This window comes from Manis javanica, chromosome 13 (assembly GCF_040802235.1).
Source record: "Manis javanica isolate MJ-LG chromosome 13, MJ_LKY, whole genome shotgun sequence".
In the NCBI taxonomy this organism is placed as follows: Eukaryota; Metazoa; Chordata; class Mammalia; order Pholidota; family Manidae; genus Manis; species Manis javanica.
Window position 1 is genome coordinate 75,721,031 of NC_133168.1, and position 24,139 is coordinate 75,745,169.

General features: G+C 36.8%; 1 protein-coding gene and 1 long non-coding RNA gene across 6 annotated transcripts in view; one reads left to right on the forward strand and one right to left on the reverse strand.

Annotated features, from left to right (window-relative positions):
- Positions 1-24,139, reverse strand: part of PRKN (parkin RBR E3 ubiquitin protein ligase) — a 1,215,897-nt gene that overhangs the window by 1,150,188 nt on the left and 41,570 nt on the right. The window lies entirely within an intron of this gene.
- LOC140845516 (uncharacterized) lies at positions 79-7,623 on the forward strand. Its single transcript, XR_012124339.1, has 3 exons — positions 79-539; positions 1,264-1,338; positions 2,967-7,623. It is a non-coding gene; the product is annotated as an uncharacterized lncRNA (long non-coding RNA).

A 24,139-nucleotide genomic window follows, 5' to 3' on the forward strand; every position in this document is an offset into this window, starting at 1 on the left:
GTGTCTGAGTGGTTTGAGTTTGGTTCTCAGGTGCTTGACTTTCAAACTGAAGATGAGATGAAATGTATGACTTTAAGAATTCCCGTGATGAGCAACATTCACTAGGAACAGGGAGCACTAGCCTGCGCTCATTTCAGCTTCTCAAGTTGAGTCAGGAACTCAAAAAAGCAGGTTTCTAGTGGTATTTCTATGAAGAGTCTAAGACCTAAACACAGAGGGCAAAAAATGAAATAAGGCAGAAGCTGAAGAACAAAGAAAGCTACGTTAACACTGGGAAACTAAAGGGTGCAGAGACGTGGAGTTCCAGCAGGCAGGAAGGTGAGTCTGCATAGCCTGGGAGACCCTGCAGTGGCATGATCTGGGAAGAGCAGAGAACTTGGAACTCAGTGGTTTATTTACTGGAAACAATCAATGGGATTCTAAGCTCTGTCCTCTAACACCTGAGGTTTCCTGTGTCCTGAAGTCCATATTCAGCAAACCCTGTTCGCTAACTTGTTGAACACAGCAGCACCAAGGCAGAAGTAATCATGTACGCATCGGTCAGTATTTGATGGGTTCACTAGGCCCTCAGGTTTCTTGGCAAAGCAAAAACAAAGGCTCAGAGAAAGAGTTCAGTGTAAGGCAGGAAGGTTCAGGTACATCCCTGCAGAGGTTTTCTGTCCCTAAGGTGGGGCTACAGGAAGGGATAGATAGAGGTGGTAACAGGCTGAGAAGGAAGGAGTGAAATGCAAAGGGGGCAGAGCCTGTTGCACTGGGAGGGTCTGGGAGCAGGGGTGCCTCCACCCCTACAATGCACAGCCTGGGAGCAACCTGCAAGCCAAAGGCCCTATGTGCCTTATCATTCCTATGTACTAGTACTTAGTAAAGAGCCTCAGGATCGTTCCAAACATTGCACACATGTATTAAATCTGTCAGTATGCACAAGAACCCTGTGAGGCTATCCTTATGTGCATTGCACAAGACGGGGTGGCAGGGAAAGGTTAAATACCTTGTCCATGGCCACAGAGCCTTATATTCTTCCCTGATCAGGGAAGTGGGAACCTGACCGCCTTCTACAGGGACAAGCACAGAAAGAGGGTATGTCACTACACCCAGGAAGGAAGCGAACAGAAGAAATGAGCTTTCCCTCTGAGTAGGGGAACACGTAGGCATCCCCCATAGTGACTCTGGTTAGACAATGCCATGTTGTACCACAGTGAGTTCAGAGGAAATAATCACAAAAATTAAAACATCCTAAAATTGTGTTAAAATGTTCTTTGACAGGTGAAAATAAGTGTCATGATTAGATCAAGTCCTTCACTGGTTCCTTGAAGTTGGAAGAGAAGCATGTACACACAGGTAAAGGGCAGATAAGGGGAGTAAAGAAACAAGTAAAGCTAAGGATTAAATTTCTCACTTTTGAAAAAGAGCAGACAAAATTTAAAAACAAAGTCCTCCATCTAAAACACCCATCGAGCTCAAAAGTTCCATGAGTCTAAGAAGAAAAACCCAAATTTCAGATGGCAAGTATGTAGTTGAATTCAGTTATTTGCTACAATGGCGAAGACCCACCAGAGTTTTCATTGTCCTCAGTTTATTCCTGGACTCCTAATTCAGCTCTAGGGTACCACCACAGAAAAAGGGGGAGGTAGGTCTTGTTTCTATCAGGATGAGATGCATGCTAGAAGGAAACAAGTTTGATAGTCTGAGGACCATTATTACAGCATATAAACCATAATACCTGTGAATCAATACCCTGGATTTCCCACTGATTCAGGGATAATAATGAAGTCAACAAAGAGGCTATAGTTCCTTGGAAAAGAGATGGCAACTATCACATCATTTAAAAACTGACATTGGCATACACATAAATGCTCTTGCCATTCCTTCTATGAAGCAAGTTACAACATCAAATTTCATATTTCCATACAGCACTTAAGAGATTAGACCTAACAGACTGAAATGCAATGTTCCAGAAGCCACCAAAAGCAGAGGAAATAAGAACATTAAAAAACTCAGTAGGTGAATTAAGGATGCTCACATGAAATGCCATTCTCTAATGGTTTTACATTACAAATAAATTTGGGATTAATTATTTCCCCACAAAAACTTTGTACAAACTCCAATTTCAAAATTATGCCTGGGTTTAAAAATAGAAAACTCATTTTTAAACTAAGCTGGTAATTGTGTTAGAAGGATTACAGTACATCAGGAAGATAATTAATACAAAGAGGTTTCTTATGCTGAGGTACCTGGTACTTAAAACCTGCATATTAAAATTTAACAAGTGCTTGCATAACTATCAGAGCTTCAGGACAAACAAATTCAACTAACTCTTGTTTCCATTATAAACAAACCTTGAATTTATAGGTGGAAAAGAGATGACATATTAAAATGAGGTTACAGAGTACTTAGAGTCATGAAGTTCAACCTGTATTAAGAAGAATGAACACATCAGGTTACTGCTAAACTCCACCTAATTACCTACAAATTAATCAAGGACAATAAATGAAATTATCATCTGAAAGACACTCATGATATTACTAAGACCTGTCAGGCCTCATTATCCATGTTAATTAAGAGAGCTGGCTAATCCTAAACAGTGGATAATTTAACCACTCTTTATTGCCACAGACTGTATTTCTGTGCATGACAGATTTACCTGAACATGTTGTTTTTCTCAGTCAGTATTAATAAGTTTTCCTTTCTTGCTAGATCACAATGCAAAATCAGCCAGGAATTTTTTAAAGTTTAAAATAGGTAAACTACAAACTATGTAATCCATATGTAGTATAGTATAAATTTGACTGCTGTTTAAAATCTTTTAGTTAAGCTTACTATTAAATACCTTTAATAAGCATATGCTAATTCAGGTAAATGAATTGCAATAAGAATGTAGAACTATTATTGTTTTCTATCACTTTGAAAGTATATCAAATTTAAGCCATATGAAGTACCTTGTGAGTTACTATTATTTCATCTTACAGATAAAATTATGGGATCTTCAAGAGCTTATATGTAAGTCACACATGGTAATGAATAAATGTCTTATTTTTTAAAATTACTTTAAAAACTCTATTACAAATATAAATCTTTTGAGTTCTCTCTCACTCTTTTGTTCTCACCCTCTTTCAACAAGTACTACCAATAAAATTAGTTAATTAAATTAACTACCTACCAATAAAATGAGTGGCCAACTATGACACAGACTTCATTAGACTCTTGAATATTGGTCTGAATTGCTGGTCTGAGTCTCAATTATAGCATTGTTTATTGAAATACTCAGCACCAACAGAGAAATAACTCATACACAGGTAGTCACTGAGAATGTGCATCTTGAAACATGCACATTGAGGGTGGAATCCCAGTTCACCATGTACAGTTGTGTAAGAGTAGGCAAACTGCTGAAATGCTCAGTGCCTCAGACTCTTCATAAAAAAACAAGGATAATATTAGTATTTACCTCTTAGAATTGTTATGAAGATTAAATTAGATGATGCTTATAAAGCACTTGGAACAGAATCTGTTAGCTCTTACTGCTGCAATAATATTTATTTTCAAATGTATAAATCTTAGGCATTTCTACTTTAAGAGAAATGGCACACATTTCCCACAGTTTACACAGATGATGATTATCACAACAATGACAACAATGTATATATATTCTTTGAACAATTGGAGCAATACTTTTCAACTGGTGTTAAGGTAGAAGGAGGAGCCTCCATAAGACTTATCAGAACATCTAGTCAATATTTAATAGAAACATATTTAGAAAATGAAAAATGTTCATAATTGTAACATTAAAAGATAAAATTACTGTAAAAGTGGGCATGGATTTAAAAAGATAAGATGAAAAATTTAGATCAGAAAAGTATTATTATCACATCTGGTCATACCCAAACACCCACTTCAGCATGTTTTCACTACTGCATGGGTAGAATAAACAGGACCCGCCAACACAGGACTTGAAGCTGCAGGAGTGTTAAGGGCCAGCAGCACAGGAGAGACTCTTGAGTGCAGGACCCAAGCTGGGAGCAGGAGAAAAGCTGGGGAAAAGGAACAGCTGCCAGAGTGGGAGATGGGGCAGCCAGCGAGAGAGGGGCCCGGCCATGCAGCGAAACACCCAGGGAACACACAGGTGCATGTGGGTGGATCACAAACATGGTCTGTTCTGAACAATCTCGGGTCAGACCAACAAATCAACAAATGGCCATGGCTACTGTCATCAGCCAACCTGCTCCTGTGGAGCTCAAGGCCTGAGACGAATGGCGTGATGCAAAGGCCACGTCAGGCTTCAGGTGCAGCCTCCTGTGGCCTGGAAGACTGGGCCCAGCTCACAGCAGCCACTAGATACTGTGATCTGAGGCTGAAAGGTAGCAATAACCAACCCAAAGGCTATGCTTTATCAACGTTTAAGTCCCTTACACCTGTCCAAATGTGTCATCTTGCAGAAAAATACTGATTTGGCTATAATTACTTGCTTAGAGCGACTCAAGTCTGTGGAATCATGAAAAATCTTTAATAGGCCCGGGGAGACCTAAAGAAAGAATAAGAGAGATTCTTTCAGCTGCATTTTTGCTACCTGCAGCAGTATGTGATTCCTAAGCAATTACTTCCTTCCAGGAGGGAGGACTGAGGAGGAGGAAGGGGAGAATGGCAAGCATGTACTCTAACCTACAATGATGATTTCATTTTCATTTTAAGAAAGATACAATTATCAGCATTTCAGAACATGATAAACCAAAGCCTAGAGAGTTAAACAATTTGCCTAAATTATACAAGTTATTAATTATAAGATTAACTGAAAGAACTGAGTTTTGAACTCAAGTCTCTAAACCTCTGACGTCTATGCTTTTTCCCACTACACCATGCTCTCCACAGGAAAAAGTACCCTATCATTGCAAATTTCTACCTGTGAAACTAAAATATGTGTAAATGTCTTTTTTCAAGTAAATTTGTTTTTACATGTGTTCACATCTGAATAGATTAACAGTAACAATTTGTCAGAGAATATAAATTGATTATAGAGACACAAGATAGTACAAACATTAAAAGTTGTGTCTTTTTGAGCCACAAGTCTTGCCATTTAAAAATGGTATAGTTTTGAAGAGGATGGCTTATTTAAATTTTAGAATTAAGAATTTCAGATTTAACTCTTTGTTACTTGTATAAAGTTTCTACACTCTTTACAAAATAATTCCCTAATTCAGGGAAGTCATTCTCATGTGTGGTCTCTTTCCTAGTCTGCATCATTGTACAAGCCTTATACTTAGTTCCCACTTTTGTGTATACCAGTGAATTTCTGGACACGAATAATTCTCACATCTCAAAACAGAAACTTGAAAACATGAGTCATCATAGACTATTAAATTAGGAGTGTACAATTGAGTCAAGAAAAATAATTGGCAGATAATTGGTATGACCTCACTTGCAGCTAATTTTTTTTGGTATTTGTCCCTCAGGTGACACCATAATGTAAGATCCTAAGTATTTCAAGGTCTAATGATCTTGTAAGGGATTACAGGGGTTGGGGAATGGGGCATTGGGTGTGGATATACTTAGAATGTCTTCATCATTTCCAAATTGAAAAAGTGTGCATTTAAATATTATATCTGGACCATAAATTTAGAAATCACCAAATGAACACATCACTTGAGAACCACATTTACGTGTACAAGTTAAAATAAGATAAGAACCAAACTTACTTCCTCGGTGTTAACACTTGCAAAACCTAAAAGTACCCTTGGCAAAATGGTTAATATACTCACAGAATTAAATATCACTTTTAAGACCAGGTTATTATCTGCATGCAAGTGTGAAGAGAACTCTTATTTATCAATTTCAGACTGCTTTGAAACATGTTGAATTCTATTCTTTCAGGGGGATAGAAAACATAATAGCAACAGCCACACAGCTGCATCTTCTTATAACTGGCTTTAGGAATGAAAAAAAATCTTTATGACAACAACAAGAAAATGAATTTTCATCTTCAAAAGCAGTCTGTATGTTCACTGGCAATCCTGCCACCCAGCTCTTCTGAAGGCATTCAGACCCTTCACTGCAATGTCTCAAAAATCAATAGCAATTTATTCTCTCTTTGGACCCCAAGCAACAAAAGTAAATAATACTGTCACCTCCAGTCTGCCTGCAGAACATGGTCACAAAACAGTCTTGCCACTAAAATACAACCTTATGCAGCTCTTTATCTATGCTGGTGTGGCCGATTGTATTGGCTTTCATGGGGGAACAAATACTTCAGCAGAGCCACACAAAGAGGTCAAGCCCTTGTACCTTAGCCAGAAAGAATGCTGGGGCCTGAATTAAAAAGAAATCTTGACATCCACCTAAGCTTCCTGCCTCAGTGATGTGGGTTTTACAGAAGAAAAATGAGAGAATTCATTTTTTTCAAGATGGTTAAAGCTAAGGGGAAAAGATGAGATGAAATATATCATATTTACTTTTATTTCCCCTACAGAATTTTTAAAAATCACCAGGCTTTCTGGAACAAGTAGCTGAACCATAATATTTTGCAGCTAAAATCTATAAGTAGTCAATTTTTACATTAGCTGACTGATATAAAGATTAATCTATAAGCAAACAAAGACTTAAAAATGAAAGTTTTATTTTGATTATGCTCAATGGAGTAGTTGAATCCAACATCGCCTAATTGTACAAGACACTACATACACTCTGGAGTATTTAAGATGGCATTTCAAAGCAACTGAAGGAATTTTAGGAATAATCTCATATAATCTTATTCATTTACAGATAAAGGAAATCAGTCCCTCTATCTATCACCAGAAAGACAGTTAATAGAAGAAGCAGGACTCAAATCCAGTTCTGACACCTTTTCCATTATGCTGCTTATTGATGAAAAATTACACATACACGTATTGAAGAAGAGCCAGAGTCATTCTGTTAAAAACACACAGTAAGGCCAGCACTTCTCAGGGTTGTAACTTATTCCTACTGAGAAAAATCAAGCACTTTGCAACCTTTATTCAGTAATTAAAATTTTCAAATCATAGGAGAATATATGTCAACTAGGAATATTTATTGACTATCTGCTGTGTACTTATCACTAGTAGGGCTTATGGAAAATCCCTTACAAGTTAAGAACTATAAAAAAAAATACAGAAAATAATCAACTGTCAGATTCTGTGGTGAAGAATTAACAGCAATTGGGCCAGGCGGGGGCAGGAGGGCAGGAGAATTAGGTGTGGGAAGGACAGACTTTCATCCAGGCAGGCCTTGTAGGCAAGCCACTGAGGTGAAGTCTACACGGGCACACGCAGGGGCTGGCCCACCGAGGGTGTCTGCTCAAGTAAGTGCGGAAGTAGGATGGGGCTAGGGGCTGGGAGCCCCAGGAAGTCAGGCAGAAGGACTTGAATTTGATGTGGGAAAGACCCAGAACAATGCAGAACTAAGCACTTTTATCTTGGGAAAAATCACTGTGATCACAATTTGGCCCACTCCCAGCTCAGCAAAAAAAAAAAAACACTTTAAAGGTATTACATTACGGGCCAGAAAAAATATGACTTAAGATGTAATTTAACTTTCTAAACCAAAATAGTGTTTCTTTAAAATGTCATTTAAATAACAAAAATATATGCTTATGGAGAAATTGATTTAAGACTTAAGATTCTGGTTTTCTGATAAAATTAATATCACTGAACTAAGGTAAATGGAAAAAAAAATCTCTGAGTCCCTCATTTTTTATTTTGTGACATTAACCACTTTGGCAAAGAAAAATGCAAACCAAGATTGGGAGTTCTGATAAATCAGGATTAAATTTTTTGCTTTAAAGAAGATAAATCAAATTGATATATATGCTACTGTCGATAAAACTATGAAGCATCTTAGGTTATTTATCAAAGCTGATTCAACATTAAATTTAAAAAACAAATAGCATTTTTTATTTCTTCAAATTTTAGAAAGTTTGGAAAATTTTTAGAAAACCAACAGTCTTTTTTATTTTATGCATTCCCTGTAGAAAGTTTGATAAAATATATACATCTGTAAAACACAGAAATACAAATAATCCCATGAAAGCCTGTCCACCAGAGATGCTATTGTATCATTTGATATAGGCCTGTTTCTGATTTAAAAACAATCTACAGTGGAGATATGAATATTTTACCTATAATTTGACAATGACTATCAAATGTCATGAAATTATCCAGCATATTATTGGAAAGAGTGAAAACTGGACACATACACATATTTTTCATCATTTTTCCTTTTACATTTTTCTTCTTTGCTTATTTATTTTTCCTATTCTAGTTTTTGAAGAAATGTTTCTGCAATATTTTCAATGTAATAAGTAAATCAATTGTAACTTGTAGTCATTTGTAAATCAATGACTCTTTCTGGGATTCATTTTCACCCCCAGTAAAATACAGCCTCTATCACAATCCCAATTGGGTGGTGAGCTCTCCATCACCATATCTAGTAGTATCAGAGGGTTACAAATTTGTCATGAGCTAATCCATGTTCAGTGCTGAGTGTACAGTGTTAGAACAAATTAAGAGCTCAATGTATGCCAAATATTGTTATGTTTATTATTATAGTTTTGACTGTAGGCAAAAGATACCCCTCAGTTATCCCAGGCTTAGTTATTTATTCCACAGATTCAGTATTTATTGAGACCTATGTTAAAAATACAGTTAGCCGAGGCACAGTCAATGCCTTCAAAGATTCACATGGAAATGGGAAAAACAAAAGTATCAGCATTGAAGACTGACTCAGGAGGCATACACCATAAAAGAGGTGTATACAATGTTCCTTGAAGGGAGAGAAGGAAGTAATGAAGTATTGATGGATAGGGGTGCAGGGAAGTAAGAAAAGATATTTCCCTGAAAATAGTGATATAGGGATTGGGACATGAAAAAGAAGTCAGAGTGGACCAAAATAAGGCAAATGGTCTTAGAAAGTCGTTTTAGGCAGACCGAGGTGCAGAAGTAAAGAAACCAAGGTTTGGGAGCCCACCCAACACAGACAGCAGTTGGAAGGTAAGTGACATGATGTTGGTGGAAATGTGACTTAAAACAAAATGGTAATATTGTGTTGGGGTCAGTTTTTGAAGGATCCTGTGCATAATCCTTCCTATTTGGAATTCATCAGATAAGCAGCAGAGAGTCATCTTGGGCCAATAATAACATCAGTGTTTTAGATACTAGAATTATTACAGAAGACAGATTGGGTTTAGAGAGTAGGAAGAGAAACTAAAGGCCAAAACACCCATAAAGAGGCCATCACAACCATCTCAGGTGACACACAATACAGACTGGAACAAGACAGGACAGTGGGGCTGGCAAGAAGGAAACAGACACAACACTGTGGAGGCACACCAAAGCAACTGTATAGAGGACAGCCAAAGAGGACTTCATAGTTTTGATCTTATATGGCTAGGGCACTGACAAAATTAATTAAGGGAGATTAACACAGAGGGAGGGCAAGCTGAGTGGCATACAAACAAGAGTTTGTTTTTAAATACATTAAATTTGACGTAGCTTTGGAATACAAGGTGGGAGGTCAACAGAGAGCTGGCAATAAAGCACTGTAGGTCAGCATGCAGATTTGGAAGTCATCTACATCAACAGCCAAATCTTTAGGACCAGGTGAAGTCACATGTAAAGAGCACTTAGAATCAAAAGGCAACCACAGTAATGTCACTTATGCTATCAATAAAAAGTATGAAATACCTAAAATAAAAACTAGGAGGCCCTAACGACAAGCTATACTCAGGGATAGATGGAAATATATTATGTGTCTAGATAAGAAGGATAATTTGGTTAAAGTCACCCATTCTCTAATTAATCTGTATATTTCATGCAATTCTAATTAAAAACGGCAATATAATTTTGGGAAGCTTAATGAAGTTATTCTAAAGTCGTATGGAATAAATATCGGAGAATAACTATTTCTAAAAGAGGAATAATGAGAGGAGAACCTGACCTAGCAGATATTAAAACATAAACGCCCACCAATGTAGTACCAGCTCATATACAGAAAGACTACTGGATTAGAAAGTCCAGAAATAGACACTAGTACATGTAATTATATAACTCATGAAAACCCGTAATTTCAAATCAGCAGGATAAGAGATAACTTAATAACACGCACCATATAAGAACAATTTCTCTTTTGAGAGGGTTGGGGAGAGTGGCTGAAGTCTGATTTTTTCATATGTAGAGAGGAAGACCTCAGTAACAGAAACACAAAAGACAGCATTCATTCATTGTAAAGGTATTGAAATAAGGGAGCTTTGGATTCCAGTGAATGTTTAATGCCAGAAGGGTCAGAAAGGAAATCACGAACCATAATGAAACGAAGCCTTTGGAAAGTAGAGTATCCAGAAGGATTATTGACTATGATGACAGGGACAGCTCTTGGGAACAGATATCTTGATGAGCTTTGATATCTGATTTACTAGGAACAAAGGAATAGGAGAGGTGAAAAAAATAAAATTTTACTGTCAGAGTGGGCCGGCCAAGTTTAAGATTTCTGAGTTGTCAGTTCTGAGCAATGGCGTACTAAATCAGACTGCAGCAGAGAAACGTCTGGCCAGGATTTTGTCAGGTCAGTAATGTAAGCTGTCAGGTTCTCAAAAGAAGTGCCTAAGAATTCAGGTAGAGAGAGGATGGGCAGCAAGGTGACAAAGTCCTCCCTTAGTGCCAAGGACTGGCCTCCCCTGACTACGGCAGAAATCACTGATTGTGAGGCAGATGTGGAACTTTCTCTCTCTACAGATAAGAAGTATACATTTTGACACAGTATACATTTGGTAAAAGATTACCTAAGTGCCAACAAATGTTACAGAATATGCCAGAAGAAATACTGGAAATCCTAAAGCCAACCCCACAATCTGACCAGTGCAGAGGAGAAAAAGCAGAATGCGCAGCACATGAGAGTACATGAGGTGAGCAGTGTCACCAAAAGAAAGGCAGGCTCGGCCAGAGAGGGAGAGAAGCTTACAAGGAAGGTCCATGGGAGGAGGACAGTTCTATGACAGCCACAGCCAGGCTGGATCAGAGACTCCCAGCACCTCTGGGAAGAAGTTATTTCATCCCCTCTGCAGAGGTTCACTTCCAGTGACTGCTTACGGGGACCCTTTCAGCCTCTGCACCTGAGTCCTCACCATGCAAAGGCACTATGGAGAATAAAAATAATGATCACACAAAAATACTCTTAGCACCTGAAACTGGCAGAGAAGAAAACATTTTTGAAATGATGAGCTTGGTAGACTCTTGATAATTTCTGTATTGTAGAGAAAAAGGAAATATTTAACAATCACTGTTTATTTCTGAAATTCAGAATTTGTTCTCTCAATCACACTGGTCTGAAACTCTGTCAGAGGCAAATATATCCAGACTCACAGGTGACCGATGAAAACTAGAAAGCCTGTGTGGCAACTCTGAGAGTGAAATGCAGTTGTCTAGCAGACCCACATTTGCACCTGTATCAACTCAGAAGTACTGGCTAGATTACAAATTTCTTTGAAAAAGGACTTTGAAAATATCTAGTTAAGCAGATTAAAAGGACTGTATTTTTTAAGTTTTATTTAGGAGTATAATTGGCATACAGTAAACTTCACATATTTAAAGTGTACAATTTGATGTTTGTGCATATGTATGCACCCATGAGACCATTACACAGTCAAGGTGCTGAGTATGTCTCCCCAGGGAATCCTCCTGGTCCTTGGTAATACCTCCCTCCCACCCCTCCCAGACCTGCTTTCACCTACCAACCATCCCCAGGCACCACTCATTGTTCTCTCTCACTACAATCTGCAGCAAGAACTTCTGCAAATAAAATCATGCAGCTTTTATCCTTGTTAGACCTTTGTGGTCTGATCTCTTTACTTCCACATAATGATTTTGGAAATCATTCATGTTGTTGCATGTATCAATAATTCACTCCTTTTTATGTTGAATAGTATTCAATTGTATAGATATACCCAAATTTGTTTACCTTTTACCTGTTCATGGTCATTTGTGTTATTTTCAGTTTCTGACTATTACAAATAAATCTGCTGTGCACATTTGTCTAGAAGTCTTTGTATGCACCTATGCTTTCATTATCTCAGGTAAATATCTAGGAGTGGAACAAACTGTATACAGGTCATACAGTAGCTATATATTTAAATAAGAATCCACGAGATGGTTTTCTCTCAAAGTGGGTTTTCCATTTCCAATCTAACCACATCCTCACCAATACTTAATATAACCAGTTATTTCAATTTCATGCATTCTAATAGTGTATAATGGCATCTTGCTGTGCTTTTACATTTGCACTTGCCTACAACTAATGAACATCTTTTCACATGCTTATTTGCCCTCCATATATCATCTTTGGTGAAGTATTTGTTCAAATCATTTGCCTATGTTTTATTGGGTTAAGAGTTCCTTATATATTGTAAATATAACTCCTTTATCAGCTATGTGATTTGGAAATATGTTTTTCCCAATCTTGTCTTTTCATTGTCTTAACAGTGTCTTTTGAAGAGCAGAAATGCTTAATACTGTTAAAGTCCTGTTTTTGTTTTTGTTTCTTTTATGGATCATGCCCTTGATGTTGCATCTAAGAACCCTTTGCCTACTTGAAGGTCACAAAGAGTGTCTTCTATGATCTCCTTTAGAACTTTTATAGTTTTAAATTTTACATTTATGTCTAAGGTCCATTTTTAGTTAATTTTTGTATATGGCATGAAGTATGGATTCAAGTTAAATACTTTTTATCTGAAAGTGATCTTAAACATCTTCCAATCTAAACCCTTTGTTTTGTAGATGTTATGTACATTATCAGAAAATGACACAATTGATGTGTCTAAAAATATACACCTATGAGGTAGATTTGAAAGCTGAATTCAGATCTAAAGGCTAAATCTAAAGTCTATAATACCACTTTTATGACCTCAGTGTAGTCTGGCTACAGAAAAATTTTGCAGTTGTAACACTACTGGACTCAAAAGCTATCTTTACATGTTTATATTGTCTACTGCCCAAGTGTATATTTTAAAAATATGTAATAAAATGGAAAAAGAAAAGTTTATTGGAAAAAAGGATATTTTTTAAAAGCATGTCTCCCCCAACAGAAGTGAGTACCACACCTGTTGATGAAGTTGCAGGATGAGTGCCTCACCCATCACAGGAGACAGTGTAGGGCAAATGTGACTGATATTTATTTGACACTACTACCCTTCTGCATATGGGCAAATGCTTTGCTCTAGTGTCTACATCAAGAAGCACAAACTATGGTGTAAAATATGATATTCTCTGGGTGTAATGCCTATTTTGACTCTGTCTCATAAAGCCTCAAATTGAAGGCTCTGAGGAAGAAATATGCCTGAGCCACAGGTTATGGGGCTTGATGAGCAGTTGGAGGGTCTACATTTTAAATTCTCCCTTATTGTAACTGCCTTGGTCTCTATTTGAGTATATGTCTTTTTCAATGTTAGCATTAAAATATCACTGCCATCCAAAATATTTTCTTCTCATTTCTGATGTTATTTCCTTTCATCTTAAAATATTATTTTTTCACTTCCCAAAATGATCTAATGCATACCTCTTTCTCTTTTCCTTCCTCAAATAGTATTAAATATATATACACATATACGTATATATGTTGTTGTATCAAGATTATTAACATAGAAATCCAAACCTAGCTAGCAAATGTAAAGTCTGATTCTCACTACAGAACAGCCTTGATAGACTGATGAGAGAGAAATAAGTAAGAAATCTTGTAGAAGTACCACCAAATCTGTGTCTAGTCTAATGACGTTTCAGTAAAATGGTTATTTCAATAAACACACTTAATGCAAAGGTAAGATCATAAAGGTTTGTAAATCAATTGTTTTTAAACGAAACACAAATTCACTGTAAAGCTCACCATTTAAGTAATAAACCTACAGTGAACACTTTTTATAGGGTAAATATCCACTCCTTGTTCTTCTCATAAATTCGACTTTACATCTATAGGCTTTGTTTGAAACCATCTTCAGTGAATCACTTTCTGACCACTGTGTCCAAAATAATTTTTTCACAGTGCACAATAGGAGATGTTTAATATAAACTGTGTTCTGAGTTCTCTTTATTATGGTTTTCACAGCAGCCACAATGAGATAAATATTGGAAGAAGACTATTATATCCAGCCTCACCTTCAAATAGGTACTATTCAAATACATAAGAGACAAAGGCAAACACAACAAAAAGTTACTATAAAAAGTAGGCAAAATACAGGAAATCTCTTATTTGGCCTCTCAACTTGACACTTTTTTTAAAAATTTTATTTTAATGTCGTTAATGTACAATTACTTGAACAACATTATGGTTATAAGACTCCCACTATTATCAAGTCCCACCCACTTAACCCATTACAGTCACTGTCCATCCATGTAGTAAGACACTATAGAATCATTACTTGCCTTCTCTCTATAAACTGCCTTTTCCGTGTCCAACCCCCCTACATTATGTGTACTAATTGTAATACCCCGTTTTCCCCCTTATCCCTCCCTTGCCACCCATCCTCCCCAGTCCCTTTCCCTTTAGTAACTGTTAGACCATTCTTGGGTTCTGTGAGTCTGCTGATGATTTGTTCCTTCAGTTTTTTCTTTGCTGTTATACTCCACAGATGAGTGAAATAATTTGATACTTGTCTTTCTCCACCTGGCTTATTTCACTGAGCATAAGACCCTCTAGCTCCATCTATGTTGTTGCAAATGGTAGGATTTGTTTTATTTTTATGGCTGAATAATAGTTCATTGTGTATATGTACATCTTCTTTATCCATTCATCTACTGATGGACACTTAGGTTGCTTCCATTTCTTGGCTATTGTAAATAGTGCTGTGATAAACATAGGAGTGCATCTGTCTTTTTCAAACTGGGCTGCTGCATTCTTAGGGTAAACTCCCAGGAGTGGAATTCCTGGGTCAAATGGTATTTCTATTTTGAGCATTTTGAGGAACCTCCATACTGCTTTGCACAATGGTTGAACTAGTTTACATTCCCACCAGCAGTGTAGGAGGGTTCCCCTTTCTCCACAGCCTCTCCAACATTTGTTGCTGTTTCTCTTTTGGATGTTCGCCATCCTAACTGGGGTGAAGTGGTAGCTCATTGTGGTTTTAATTTGTATTTCTCTGATGACTAGCGATGTGGAGCATCTTTTCACGTGCCTGTTGGCCATCTGAATTTCTTCTTTGGAGAAGTGTCTGTTCAGCTCCTCTGCCCATTTCTTAATTGGCTTATTTGCTTATCGTTTGTTGAAGTGTGTGAGTTCTTTATATAATTTGGATGTCAATCCCTTATCAGACATGTCATTTAGGAATATATTCTCCAATTCTGTAGGATGTCTTTTTGTTCTACTGATGGTATCTTTTGCTGTACAGAAGCTTTTTAGTTTGATGTAGTCCCACTTACTCATTTTTGCTTTTGTTTCCCTTGCCCAGGAAGATATGTTCATGAAGAAGTTGCTCATGTTTATGTCCAAGAGATTTTTGCCTATACTTTTTTCTAGGAGTTTTATGGTTTCATGACTTACATTCAGGTCTTTGATTCATTTTGAGTTTACTTTTGTGTATGGGGTTAGACAATAATCCAGTTTCATTCTCTTACATGTAGCTCTCCAGTTATGCTAACACAAGCTGTTGAAGAGGCTGTCATTTCCCCATTGTATATCCATGGCTTCTTTAATTAATTAACCATATATGCTTGGGTTTATATCTGGACTCTCTATTCTGTTCCACTGGTCTGTGGGTCAGTTCTTGTGCCAGTACCAAATTGTCTTGATTACTGTGGCTTTGTAATAGAGCTTGAAGTCAGGCAGAGTAATTCCCCCTGCTTTATTCTTCCTTCTCAGTATTGCTTTGGCTATTTGGGGTCTTTTGTTGTTCCATATGAATTTTAGAACTATTTGCTCTAGCTCATGGAAGAATTCTGTAGGCGTTTTGAGAGGGATTGCATTGAATCTGTACATTGCTTTAGGCAGGATGGCCATTTTGACAATATTAATTCTTCCTAGCCAAGAGCATGGGATTAATTTCCATTTATTAGTGTCCTCTTTAATTTTTCTTAAGAGTGTCCCATAGTTTTCAGGATATAGGTCTTTAACTTCCTTGGTTAGGTTTATTCCTACGTATTTTAATCTTTTTGATGCAATTGTGAATGGAATTGTTTTCCTGATTTCTCTTTCTGCTAGTTCATCATTAGTGTATAGGAATGCAACAAATTTCTGTGTATTAATTTTGTATCCTGCAACTTTGCTGAATCCAGATATTAGTTCTAGTAGTTTTAGAATGGATTCTTTAGGGTTTTTGTGTATAATATCATGTCATTTGCAAACAGGGACAGTTTGACTTCTTCCTTACCAATCTGGATGCCTTTTATTTGTTTGTGTTGTCTGATTGCCATGGCTAGGACCTCCAGAACTATGTTGAATAAAAGTGGGGAGAGTGGGCATCCTTGTCTTTTTCCCAATCTTAAAAGAAAAGCTTTCAGCTTCTCACTGTCCAGTATGATGTTGGCTATGGGTTTATCATATATGGCCTTTATAATGTTGAGGTACTTGCTGTCTATACCCATTTTGTTGAGAGTTTTTATCATGAATGGATGCTGAATTTTGTTGAATGCTTTTTCAGCATCTATAGAGATGATCATGTGGTTTTTGTCCTTCTTTTTGTTGATGTAGTGGATGATGTTGATGGATTTCCAAATTTTGTACCATCCTTGCATCCCTGGGATGAATCCCACTTGATCATGATGGATGATCTTTTTGATGATCTTTTTCCCTCCTCTCTTACTTTTTGGAAAACTTTAAGGAGGATGGGTATTAGGTTTTCACTAAATGTTTGATAAAATTCAGCAGTGAAATCATCTAGTCCCGGCGTTTTGTTCTTAGGTAGTTTTTTGATTATCAATTCAATTTCTTTGCTGATAATTGGTCTATTCAGATTTTCTGTTTCTTCCTGGGTCAGCCTCAGAAGCTTGTATTTTTCTAGAAAGTTGTCCATTTCTTCTAGATTATCCAGTTTGTTACCATATAATTTTTCATAGTATTCTCTCATAATTCTTTGTATTTCTGTGGTGTATGCAGTGATTTTTCCTTTCTCACTTCTGATTCTGTTTATGTGTGTAGACTCATTTTCTTGATAAGTTTGGCTAGGGGTTTATCTATTTTGTTTATTTTCTCAAAGAACCAGCTTCTGCTTTCATTGATTTTTTCTATTGTTTTATTCTTCTCAATTTTATTTATTTGGGCATTAATCTTTATTATGTCCTTCCTTCTACTGACTTTGGGTCTCATTAGTTCTTCCTTTTCTAGTTTCATTAATTGTGAGTTTAGACTGTTCATTTGGGATTGTTCATCTTTCCTGAGATAGGGCTGTATTGCAGTATATTTCCCTCTTAGCACAGCCTTCGCTGCATCCCACAGATTTTGCGTTGTTGAATTATTGTTGTCATTTGTCTCGATATATTGCTTGATCTCTGTTTTTATTTGGTCATTGATCCATTGATTCTTTAGGAGCATGTTATTAAGCCTCCATGTGTTTGTGGGCTTTTTCATTTTCTTTGTGTAATTTTTTTCTAGTTTCATACCTTTCTGATCTGAAAAGCTGGTTGGTACAATTTCAATCTTTTTGAATTTACTGAGGCTCTTTTTGTGGCCTAGTATATGATCTATTCTTGAAAATTTTCCATGTACACTTGAGAAGAATGTGTATCCTGTTTCTTTTGGATGGAGCATTCTGTAGATGTCCATTAGGTCCATCTGTTCTAATAGTTGTTCAGTGCCTCTGTCTCTTTATTTACTTTCTGTCTGGTTGATCTGTCCTTTGGAGTGAGTGGCATGTTGAAGTCTCCTAAAATGAATGCATTGCATTCTATTTTCTCCTTTAGTTCTGTTAGTATTTGTTTTGCATATGTAGGTGATCCTGTACTGGGTGCATAGATATTTTATATCCTCTTGTTGAACTGACCCCTTTATCATTATGTAATGTCTTTCTTTGTCTCTTGTTACTTTCTTTGTTTTGAAGTCTATTTTATCTGATACAAATACTGCAACTCCTGATTTTTTCAACCTGTTAGTTGCAAGAAATATCTTTTTCCATCCCTTTACTTTCAGTCTGTGTATGTCTTTGGGTTTGACATGAGTCTCTTGTAGGCAGCATATAGACAGGTCTTGTTTTTTAATCCATTCAGTGACTCTATGTCTTTTGATTGGTGCATTCAGCCCATTTACATTTAGGGTGATTATCGATAGGTATGTACTTATTGCCATTGCAGGCTTTAGATTTGTGGTTACCAAAGGTTCAAGGGTAATTCCCTTACTATCTAACAGTCTAATTTAACTCACTTTGTGTGCTATTACAAACACAACCTAAAGGTTCTTTCTTTTTTTTTTTCCTTCCTTTTACTTCCTCTTTCATTCTTTGTTATGAATCGTATTCTGTACTCTTTGTCCATCCCTTGGGTGACATCTATTTAGCCTTAGGAATACTTCAATCTATAGGAGTCCCTCCAAAATGCACTGTAGAGGTGGTTTGTGGGAGCTAAATTCTCTCAACTTTTTCTTATCTGAAAATTTTTTAATCCCTCCTTCTAATTTAAATGATAACCTTGCCAGGTTATAGTATTCTTTGTTCAAGGCCCTTCTGCTTCATTGCATTAAATATGTCATACCACTCTCTTCTGGCCTGTAAGGTTTCTGTTGAGAAGTCTGACAATAGCCTGATGGGTTTTCCTTTGTACATGATCTTTTTTCTCTCTATAGCTGCTTTTAAAAGTCTGTCATTAACCTTGATCTTTGTCATTTTAATTATCATATGTCTTGATGTTGCCTTCCTTGGGACCCTTGTGATGGGAGATCTGTGCACCTCCATGGCATGAGAGACTATCTCCGTCCACAGATTGGGGAAGTTTTCAGCAATTACCTCCTCAATGACACTTTCTATCCCTTTTTCTCTCTCTTCTTCTTCTGGTACCCCTATAATACAAATATTGTTCCATTTGGATTGGTCACACAGTTCTCTCAATATTTTTTCATTCTTAGAGATCCTTTTTTCTCTCTGTGCTTCAGCTTTTTTGTATTCCTCTTCTCTAATTTCTATCCCATTTACTGTCTCTTCTACTATATTTAATCTGCTTTTAAATCCCTCCATTGCACGTTTCATTTTGGATATGGAATTTATTAATGATTGAATCTCCAACTTAAATTTGTTCCTGAGTTCTTGAATATTTTTCTGTACCTCCATAAGCATGTTTATGATTTTTATTTTGAACTCTCTTTCAGGCAGATTGGTAAGTTCAGTTTCATTTGACCCTTTTTCTGGGGTTTGTGAGATTTTGGTCTGAACCATGTTCTTTTGACATTCCATATTTCTGTGTGGTGCCCACTAGTGCCCAGAAGCTCCAGTCTCTGGAGCTGCTCAGCCCCTAGAGTGAGTTTGGGGGTCACAGGGGAGTGGAGCTGGTGCCTGGGGGGAGGAAAGATCTGTTTCCTGATTCATGTCTGCGGTGCCTGTCTCCCGTGTCAGAGCCAGTGGGCCGAGCACACAGGTGTAAGCCTCTGTGCTTTGCATCTCTAGCTATTGTAGGTGGGGCCTCCCTCTCACTGGCCTGATGCCAGCACAGTGACTACCAGTTTGCGAACTGGTGTTGGTAGGCTAGGAGTAAGGCACAGCAGGCTGCGTGTCACAGTGTGCAGCATCAGAGCTGAGTAGGCAGCCAGGGGTATGGGGCGCCTGAAGCTCCTCAAAGTTCCCAACCAGCTGGGCAGAGCGCACGTTGAAAACCTTGTCCAGCTCTTCCCTCCCCCACAGCAAGCTCCGTGTAAACCCCGCCCCTTCAGCAGCCCTCTCTCTGCTAGAAAGCCTCTCAGACTGCTTGCCTTTCCCTTGTCCCAGAGCAGCCAGGTGTGGATCCCCTCCTCCACAAATGGCTGGAATCTGTCTCTCAAGCACTCCACCTGTCTGAGCTCCCCAATGTCCAGAGCACCACACAGTGTAGGTTTCTGTCCCCAAAGCAGACCTCCAGTGCTGGGTATTCAGCAGTTCTAGGCTTCCACACCCCCCTACCCACCACTCCTTTTCTCTTCCTCCTGCCGGTGAGCTGGGGTGGGGGAAGGGCTCAGGTCCCTCTGGATTAAGGCTTTTGTACGCTACCCTGTTTCATGAGGTCTGCTCTGCTTGTGAGGTCTGTGTGCAGTCTGGTGCAGCCTTCTTTCCTGTTGGTGTTTCAGGGGTAATTGTAGAAATTAAGTATATTTTTGTACTATTTGTGGTTTTGGGAGGAATTCTCCATCTCACCTCTCATGCTGCCATCTTGAATCCTCAACTTGACACATTTTTTAACAATCCTAAAAATAGGAAGATTCTTCTGCTTAATAGCACAAACAGCACATGAAACTCTTTTATTTCATTTTCTTGCATCAAGAAAATAACATAGTAGAAGAAAAAATAATATATTGGCAAAAAATGTGATTTTTATCAAGGACGAATTTTCTTAGGAGACTTCTAACTCTTAAATTATAAGGTAAATATAACTTAGGAAAATTTATCATGAAATAAAATTTTCATGACAGAAATTCAAGAAAACTTGAATCTGTGTTGGATGTCTAGTGTTGATGTTGGGTGTATTTTTATATGTGACAACATTTTAGAAAAATAACCTGGCTATACAGATTTATCAACCTTAAAATGTTCAGCCTCTTTGACCCAGAAAATTCCATATTTCTGAATCTACTGGAAATTTGTAAAAACTAATCTTAAATTTGGAAAAAGCTTCACATACAAAGATGCATACAGCAGTGTTATAGACAATAGCAACATTATAGACAATAGCAACATATTGAAAATATCCCAGCTATCCAACAACAGAGGATTGGTTAAGGAAAATATGGTGTATTCTGTTCACTTGGTGGATCATTATGCAGATCTTAAAATTACATTTGCAAACAAAATGTAATAATCCTATAATACTAAATTTTCAGATACAGAACTGTACAAAAAAGATAATCATTTAAAAATGATTTGTAAAATCTAAAAGAGTGAAGAAATCCACTAACAAAAAAATAACAGTATTATTGGAGCAATGAGACCACAAGAATTTTTATGTTTATTTTACTTTATGTTTTGCAAAGGTTATTTAATGACCATATATTATTTTAAAATATAAAATATTTGATTTTTTTTTTAGATAATTATTTTTTATTGAAGGGTAGTTGACATACAGTATTACATTAGTTTCAGGTGTACAACACAGTGATTGAACATTTATATACATGATAATTCTAGGTACCAGCTATCACCATACCAAGTTGTCACAATATTTTGACTATATTCCTTATGCTATACATCACATCCCGGTTACTTACTTATTTTACAATTGGAAGTGTGTACTTCATTTATTTATTTTATTATTTTTTTTTTGTGAGGGCATCTCTCCTATTTTTTTTGATCAAATGGTGGTTAACAACAATAAAATTCTGTACAGGGGACTCAAATATTTGATATTTTTAATAAGAGACCCAGAAAATGCAAGCCTGTTCATGCTTCTCCAATAGCAAAGAGCAAGAGAGTATCTTATGCTAAGCCTATGCTGTCCAAAAAAGCAGCCACTGGCCACAGCTAGCTATTTAAATTAAAATTTATTAAAATTAAATAAAACTAAAAATGTAGTTATTCAGTCATACTAACTACATTTCAAGTGCTCAACAGTGATACACATGGCTAGTGAACATCGTATCAGGCAGCCAAGAGAATATTTCCATCAACCCAGAAAATTCTATAGGAAATTGCTGTCCTGGATAACTGGCATAAATTCTTAACCCCACAGAAAGGAGAATGACTCATAGGGTGCAAGTATCTCTCCTTGATCCATGCTAAACCAGCAACCTTAGTCTACTGAGGGGGCTATCTTACAGCAGCAATATGCTAAACAAATGACTGGCTCCTGGGTCAGTAGCAAAATATTATGATTTTGGCTAGTTTCCTAAGGATGTTATTTCTAGTATCTAATAAATTGATATAAAAATCATGTCTTGAAGATATATGAACTTGAAAATCTAGAATTCCCCCTAAAATGGACCAGTTCCTCCAACAGGCAAACTTCCCAGAGAATGAATAAACATATCTTTGTATTGATAAAAAAAAGCTTGTCTTAGGCAGAAACAAAAAAAGAAAAGAGAATTTTGGCAATAATCTTTTTTAAACATTTTTTCTTTTAAAAATTTCTGTAAGGAAGACAAAAAGAAAAAATTCTTCTGAAAAACTATAGTATCAAAAACTTAGTAATATCAAAATCATTTAAGTAGATAAATATTTAAAGTGAAAAAACATACATCTTTCTTTGAGAAAATGTAGCAGTAAAAAAGCAAGAAGGATACAATTCATTGTGCATCATTAATACAAGTTTTATCTACTACAATATTTTGTGCTGCTGGTATTCCACTACATATTACACATTTCCCATTAGAATGTTTATTTAATTTTCTTGATTTACCCTTATCATCATATGAAGATGTTCCAATCAACTTCAAATTAATAGGCTGTCTTCATTTCAAATATGCAGACTGCATTTTACTATTGTGAACACTGCAAAAGGCAGATTATCTTTGTTGATGGATGACAAGATCCTCTGATTTTTCAATATCTTCTACCCTTGGGACTTAAAACTCAACTCTACAGCCAAGAAAACCAAGGCAGCATGAACTTTAACTATATTAAAACTGAAGTTGCATTTAAAGTGTTTTAATTCCCCATTACATATATTTAAAAATTATATATACTTTTAAAGGTTACTAAATGTTCCTTAGAGGTGGGAATTTTATCCCCATAGCAATTAATATCAGTAGATAATCCTTAAAAAGTATAAGCTTAGTGAATGTCTCCTAAATATGTCTATTTAAAGAGGAAGAATAGTAGGAAAAACAAGTTTAATATTTGGAGTCCGAAGGTTGGGACTTGATTACCAATTTTGCTGACTCTTTAAACTTTCCTTATTCATAAACTGGGGCTAGTAAGAAGGCATTGTTTAGAGGAGTGGTACAGGGCATGACACAAATTGCTGGTTACTTATTTTAAATTCAGATCATTGTTATGATATATATGATAAATAACAAGGTAAATTACTTGAAATAAAACCAAAATAAAATGGCTACAATTAAAAAACAAATCACAACAGGATAGCTTCCTTTAAATATATCTAATAATATGCACAAACAGATGTGTGAAAAATATAAGGAAGGGAATATAACTATTCTTTTTACCAAATGTGCCACTAAACAGAACTACCTGGAAATTTTAAAATATAACCTAAAATGTTATTTAGTCATACTATTCTTCATAAATGTTTATGACATGAAATAGAGAAGATTTGCAGTTTATATAAATTGCATCTGTCTCATTGGTAAGTTAGCAGGCCCTGCCAACCTCTTTCCCATGTTCAAATCAGTCCTACCACTGGCCAGCTGTGGACTCTGGGCAGCTTGCAACTTTTAGCATCAATGCTTTCATCTGTAATGAAGGGACCAAGGTCATGGTGCTGCTATGATAACTAGATTACAATGCCATGAAGACTGTCACACGGAAAATGTGTAAAGGATCAATAAATGTTTGCAGTGATCTTGGCAAAAGAGTTGGTCATAAACATTGTGTCTTCATGTGGTGGGGAAGGAGAAAGCAAGCTCTCTGGTGTCTCCTCTTATAAGGGCACTAATCCCATGATAAGGACCTCACCCTCATTACCTCAACTAAACCTAATTACCTCCCAAAGGCCCATCATGCTAGGAAGTCAGGGCTTCAGTATATGAATATGGGAGCAGCCCAGTCCAATTCAGCCTGCAGCAGAGGCTGTTGGCAGACAGGTACTGAGGAGGGTCCTGAACATGTGGCAGTGCACGGAAATGGTTTCATAGCCTGACTTACTGGAGCTAATTTACAGCCATAAAATATGGTAAAAAGAAATTAAGATTTAAATGCTGTGTGGAGAGGGACTTATGCCATATTCCTGAGAACATCTTGGGAGAAATGGACAAACATATGAGTTTTCTGGAGGAATCGTTCTTTTCTACTTTTTCTGTATGGGAAAGAGGTGACATAAAGCTGGATAAATTTAAGTTAATCTTCACAAATTGCCCTGCCTCTTTTTAACATAATGATAATATG